This window comes from Triticum dicoccoides, chromosome 2B, assembly GCF_002162155.2.
Source record: "Triticum dicoccoides isolate Atlit2015 ecotype Zavitan chromosome 2B, WEW_v2.0, whole genome shotgun sequence".
Lineage (NCBI taxonomy): Eukaryota > Viridiplantae > Streptophyta > Magnoliopsida > Poales > Poaceae > Triticum > Triticum dicoccoides.
Window position 1 is genome coordinate 557,385,751 of NC_041383.1, and position 7,626 is coordinate 557,393,376.

Genomic DNA, 7,626 nt, shown 5'->3' on the forward strand with positions numbered 1-7,626 from the left:
TATATATCATGTCTTCGCAGTAAACCGGCCAAACTGTAAAATTACGGTACATAATCGGGTTGTCATGCAAATCACTATGTATGATCCACATCATGGGCCCCGTCATCTTGGTCCATTGACAGGCCTAAATGTAAACTGACCCACTAGTAGATTTGGGCCCTTAATAGGCCGAGTAAACCGCCGACCCTATTTTTGAAAGAAAACTCAATGGGCTTTTAGGAGGCTGAAAAGTAGGTTGGGCCTAAAACGTGCCAAACAACTCACGGGCCGGCAGCAGGCCAAAATAGACCCCAGCCCATGATTGTTCAAATCAAATCACGGGCTTTTAACAGGCCAAAATTGTCTCAGTCCTTGTTTGCCCAATCAGACTATTGGCTGTGAGCAGGACGGATGCAAACCGGGTCGTAGTTAGGCCCAACTATATGATGGGCTTTTAACAGGCCGAAATAAATATAGGGTCGAAATGTTAAACGGGCCTTTAACAGGCTGAAACTAATATCAGGCTGAATTACTAAATGGGCCTTTAGCAAGTGGGCCCAAAAGCATAGCGCCCAGTTGACGGGACGAATCTGATATGGGCCATAATTTAGCCCAAAGCCTCTTAATGGGTCAGATCTAATCTGGGCCGTAATTTGGCCCAGAACATGGTAGGATTTTAATGGGCCGGATCGCATATGGGCCTTTATTAGGCCCCGAACTTGGCAGGCTGTTAATGGACCGGATCAAATCTGGCCCGGCATTTGGCCCAAAACATGGCAGCCTGTTAATGGGCCGGCCCACTAGTGTCCTCAAAATCTTGTGGGCCTTTAGCTGGGCCGACCCATTATGGTTGGCAAAATCTTGTGGGCCTTTAGCTGGGCCGGCCCATTATGGTCCGCAAAATCTTGTGGGCCTTTAGCTGGGCCGGCCCATTATGGTCCGCAAAATCTTGTGGGCCTTTAGCTAGGCCGGCCCATTATGGTCCGCAAAATCTTGTGGGCCTTTAGCTTGGCCGGCCCATTATGGTCCGCAAAATCTTGTGGGCCTTTAGTTGGGCCAGCCCATTTAATCTTTATGGGCCGGTCCACATGTCAACATATCATAGGCGCATCTCGCCCATTGGATGAGTGACACCTGTGCCAACGTGGAGCTGACACATGGTTTCGTTGGCCAATGAGAATTTTACACGTGGAAAATCGGCATTAGTCGTGGCTGTTAGCGGGTTATCGGATCCAAAAGCGGACCCGATAGCTTAACAGCGTCCCGTTACGGTGGATGTCACGTGTTGGTCACCCTTGACGAAAGACTCGTATGACGCGCAATTTATCGTCATGGAAGTGGACACTTCCGTGATGATGATTTTGGTAATGTCATAGAACACTTCTACGACAGCACTGGTATGACTATCTTGATTCTATCATAAAATCGTCATGGATGTACATGCATGACAGAAAACATGACCTATTGTGACAAACATGTATCATCACGGAAGTGTATATTTTTTGTAGTGAATGCTTGCAAGGCTTATAGTGATGAGTATTACCGAGAGGGCCCAGAGATACCTCTCCGAAACACGGAGTGAAAAATCCTAATCTCGATCTATGCCAACCCAACAAACACCTTCAGAGACACCTGTAGAGCACCTTTATAATCACATTTTATGTTGTGACGTTTGGTAGCACACAAAGTGTTCCTCCGGTATTCGGGAGTTGCATAATCTCATAGTTTGAGGAACTTGTATAAGTCATGAAGAAAGCAGTAGCAATGAAACTGAAACGATCATAATGCTAAGCTAACGGATGGGTCATGTCCATCACATAAATCTCCTAATGATGTGATCCCGTTCATCAAATGACAACATGTCTATAGTTAGGAAACATAACCATCTTTGATTAACGAGCTAGTCAAGTAGAGGCATACTAGGGACTATATGTTTTGTCTATGTATTCACGTGTGTACTAAGTTTCCGGTCAATACAATTCTAGCATGAATAATAAACATTTATCATGAAATAAGGGAATAAATAATAACTTTATTATTGCCTCTAGGGCATATTTCCTTTAGTCTCCCACTTGCACTAGAGTCAATAATCTAGTTCACATCGCCCTATGATTTAACATCAATAGTTCACATATGTATGTGATTGACACCTATAGTTCACATCGCCATGTGACCAACAACCAAAGGGTTTACTAGATTCAATAATCTAGTTCACATTGCAATGTGATTAACACCCAAAGATTACTAAGGTGTGATCATGTTTTGCTTATGAGAGAAGTTTAGTCAACGGGTCTGTCACATTCAGAGCCGTATGTATTTTGCAAATATTCTATGTCTACAATGCTCTGTATGGAGCTACTCTAGCTAATTGCTCCCACTTTCAATATGTATCCAGATTGAGACTTAGAGTCATCTGGATCGGTGTAAAAGCTTGCATTGATGTAACTCTTTATGGCGAACTCTTTATCACCCTCATCACCGAGAAACATTTCCTTAGTCCTCACTAAGGATAATTTTGACCGCTGTCCGGTGTTCTACTCTTAGATCACTATTGTACCCCTTTGCCAAACTCATGGCAACGTACACAATAGGTCTGGTACACAGCACATCATACTTTATAGAACCTATGATTGTGGCATAGGGAATGACTTTCATTCTCTTTCTATCTTTTGCCATGGTCAGGCTTTCAGTCTTACTCAACTTTACACCTTGTAATACAGACAAGAACTCCTTCTTTGACTGATCCATTTTGAACTCTTTCAAAAACTTGTCAAGGTATTTACTCATTGAAAAATCTTATCAAGCATCTTGATCTATCTCTATAGATCTTGATGCCCAATATGTAAGCAGCTTCACCGAGGTCTTTCATTGAAAAACTCTTATTCAAGTATCCCTTTATGCTATCTAGAAATTATATATCATTCCCAATCAACAATATGTCATCCACATATAATATTAGAAATGCTACAGAGCTCCCACTCACTTTCTTGTAAATACAGGCTTCACCACAAGTCTGTATAAAACCATATGCTTTGATCACACTATCAAAGCATTTATTCCAACTCCGAGAGGCTTGCACCAGTCCATAAATGGATCGCTGGAGCTTGCACACTTAGTTAGCACCCTTTGGATCGACAAAACCTTCTGGTTGCATCATATACAACTCTTCTTCCAGAAATCCATTCAGGAATGCAGTTTTGACATCCATCTGCCAAATTTCATAATCATAAAATGCAGCAATTGTTAACATGATTCAGACAGACTTAAGCATCGCTATGGGTGAGAAAGTCTCATCATAGTCAACTCCTTGAACTTGTCGAATACCTTTTTGTGACAAGTCGAGCTTTATAGATAGTAACACTACTATCAGCGTTTGTCTTCCTCTTGAAGATCCATTTATTCTTAATGGCTTGCCAATCATCGGGCAAGTCCACCAAAGTCCACACTTTGTCCTCATACATAGATCCCATCTCAGATTTCATGGCCTCAAGCCATTTTGTGAAATTTGGGCTCATCATCACTTCCTCATAGTTCGTAGGTTTATCATTGTCTAGTAACATGACTTCGAGAATAGGATTATCGTACCACTCTGGTGTGGATCATACTCTGGTTGACCTACGAGGTTTGGTAGTAACTTGATCTGAAGTTTCATGATCATCATCATTAGCTTCCTCGCTAATTGGTGTAGGAATCACTGGAACTGGTTTCTGTGATGAACTACTTTCCAATTCGGGAGAAGGTACAGTTACCTCATCAAGTTCTACTTTCCTCCCACTCACTTCTTTCGAGACAAACTCCTTCTATAGAAAGGATCCATTCTTAGCAACGAATATCTTGCCTTCGGATCTTGTGATAGAAGGTGTACCCAACAGTTTCCTTTGGGTATTCTATGAAGACGCACTTCTCCGATTTGGGTTCGAGCTTATCAGTTTGAACCTTTTTACATAAGCATCGCAGCCCCAAACTTTAAGAAATGACAACTTTGGTTTCTTGCCAAACCATAGTTCATAAGGCATCATATCAATGGATTTTAATGGTGCCCTATTTAAAGTGAATGCAGCTGTCTCTAATTCATAACCCCAAAATGATAGTGGTAAACCGGTAAGAGACATCATAGATCGCACTATATCCAATAAAGTGCGGATACGACGTTCGGACACAACATTACGCTGTGGTGTTCCAGGTGGCGTGAGCTGTGAAACTATTCCATATTGTTTTAAATGAAGGCCAAACTCGTAAATCAAATATCGTCCTCCACAATCAGATCGTAGAAACTTTTATTTTCTTGTTACAATGATTCTCCACTTCACTCTAAAATTCTTTGAACTTTTCAAATGTTTCAGACTTGTGTTTCATTAAGTAGATATACCCATATCTGCTCAAATCATCTATGAAGGTCAGAAAATAACGATACCCGCCACGAGCATCAATACTCATTGGACCGCATACATCGGTATGTATTATTTCCAATAAGTCACTATCTCGTTCCATTGTTCCGGAGAACGGAGTTTTAGTCATCTTGCCCAAAGGCATGGTTCGCAAGTATCAAATGATTCATAATCAAGTGATTCCAAAAGTCCATCTTTATGGAGTTTCTTCATGCGCTTTACACCGATATGACCCAAATGGCAGTGCCACAACTAAGTTGCACTATCACTATCAACTTTGCATCTTTTGGCATCAACATTATGTGTATCATTACGATCGAGATTCAATAAACCATCAACATTGGGTGTATGACCATAGAAGGTTTTATTCATGTAAATAGAATAGCAATTATCCTCTGTCTTAAATGAATAACCGTATTGCAATAAACATGATCTAATCACATTCATGCTCAACGCAAACACCAAATAACATTTATTTAGGTTCAACACTAATCCCAAAAGTATAGGGGGTGTGCGATGATGATCATATCAATCTTGGAACTACCTCCAACACACATCGTCACTTCACCCTTAACTAGTCTTTGTTTATTCTGTAACTCGTGTTTCGAGTTACTAATCTTGGCAACCGAACAAGTATCACATACCCAGGGGTTACTAGGAACACTAGTAAAGTACACATCAATAATCTGTATATCAAATATACCTTTCTTCACTTTGCCATCCTCCTTATCCACCAAGTATTTGGGGTAGTTCCGCTTCCAGTGACCATTTCCTTTGTAGTAAAAGCACTTAGTTTCAGGCTTAGGTTTAGCTTTGGGCTTCTTCACGGGAGTGACAACTTGCTTGCCATTCTATTTGAAGTTCCCCTTATTTCCCTTTGCCCTTTTTCTTGAAACTAGTGGTCTTGTCAATCAACACTTGATACTTTTCTTGATTTCTACCTTCGTTGATTTCAGCATTATGAAGAGCCCAGGAATCATTTTCATCATCCCTTGCATACTATAGTTCATCATGAAGTTCTAGTAACTTGGTGATGGCGACAGAGAACTCTGTCAATCACTATCTTATTTGGAAGATTAACTCCCACTTGATTCAAGTGATTGTAGTACCCAGACATTCTGAGCACATGCTCACTAGCTGAGCAATTCTCCTCCATCTTTTAGGCGAAGTACTTTTCAGAGGTCTCATACCTCTTGACACGGGCATGAGTCTGAAATACCAATTTCAGCTCTTGGAACATCTCATATGCTCTGTGGCGTTCAAAACGTTTTTGAAGTCCCGGTTCTAAGCCATAAAGCATGGTGCACTAAACTATCAAGTAGTCATCATATTGAGCTAGCCAAACGTTCATAAAGTCTGCATCTGCTCCTGCAATAGGTCTATCACTTAGAGGTGCATCAAAGACATAATTCTTTTGTGCAACAATGAGGATAAACCTCAGATTATGGACCTAGTCCGCATCATTGCTACTATCATCTTTCAACTTAGTTTTCTCTAGGAACATATAAAAACATAGGGAAGCTACAATGCGAGCTATTGGTCTACAACATAATTTGCAAAATACTACCAGGACTAAGTTCATGATAAATTAAAGTTCAATTAATCATATTACTTAAGAACTTCCACTTAGATAGACATCCCTCTAGTCATCTAAATGATCACGTGATCCATATCAACTAAACCATGTCCGATCATCACGTGAGATGGAGTAGTTTTCAGTGGTGAACATCTCTATGTTGATCATATCTACTATATGATTCACGCTCAACCTTTTGGTCTCCAGTGTTCCGAGGCCATATCTGCATATGCCATGCTCGTCAAGTTTAACCTGAGTATTCTGCATTTGTGCAAAACTGGCTTGCACCCATTGTATGTGAACATAGAGCTTATCACACCCAATCATCACGTGGTGTCTCAGCACGAAGAACTGTAGCAACGGTGCATACTCAGGGAGAACACTTATACCTTGAAATTTAGTAAGGGGTCATCTTATAAAGCTACCGCTGTACTAAGCAAAATAAGATGCATAAAAGATAAACATCACATGCAGTCAAAATATGTGACATGATCTTGTGCTCATGATCTCCATCACCGAAGCATCGTCATGATCTCCATCATCACCGGCGCGACACCTTGATCTCCATCGTAGCATTGTTGTCGTCTCGCCAATTATTGCTTCTACGACTATCGCTACCGCTTAGTGATAAAGTAAAACAATTACATGGCGATTGCATTACATACAATAAAGCGACAACCATATGGTTCATTCCAGTTGCCGATAACTTTGTTACAAAACATGATCATCTCATACAACAATTTATATCACATCATGCCTTGACCATATCACATCACAACAAGCCATGCAAAAATAATTTAGACGTCCTCTACTTTGTTGTTGCAAGTTTTACGTGGCTGCTACGGGCTTCTAGCAAGAACCTTTCTTACCTACGCATCAGAACCACAATGATTTTTCATCAAGTGTGTTGTTTTAACCTTCAACAAGAACCGGTCGTAGCCACACTCGATTCAACTAAAGTTGGAGAAACAGACACCCGCAGCCACCTATGTGCATAAGCACGTTGGTAGAAGCAGTCTCATGAACACGGTCATGTAATGTCGGTCCGGTTCGCTTCATCCAACAATACTGCTGAAATCAAAGTATGACATGCTGGTAAGCAGTATGACTATTACCACCCACAACTCTCTGTGTTCTACTCATGCATATAACATCAACGCATAGACCTGACTCTGATACCACTATTGGGGAACGCAGTAATTTAAAAAAATCTACGATCACGCAAGATTTATCTAGGTGATGCATAGCAACAAGAGGGGAGAGTGTGTCCACGTACCCTCATAGACCGAAAGAAGAAGCATTTAGTTAACGCGGTTGATGTAGTCGAACATCTTCGCGATCCAACCAATCAAGTACCGAACGCACGGTACCTCTGTGATCTGCACACGTTCAACTTGGTGACGTCCCTCGAACTCTAGATCCAGTTGAGGCCGAGGGAGAGTTCCATCAGCACGACGGCGTGGTGACGGTGATGATGAAGTTACCGGCGCAGGGCTTCGCCTAAGCACTACGACGATATGCCGAGGTGTGTAACTGTGGAGGGGGCACTGCACACGGCTAAAAGATCAACTTGTGTGTCTATGGGGTGCCCCCTGGCCACATATACAAAGGAGGGGAGGGAAGAGGTGGCCGGCCCAAGGGGGGGGCCCAGGTGTGGGGAATCCTACTAGGACTCCCCAGTCC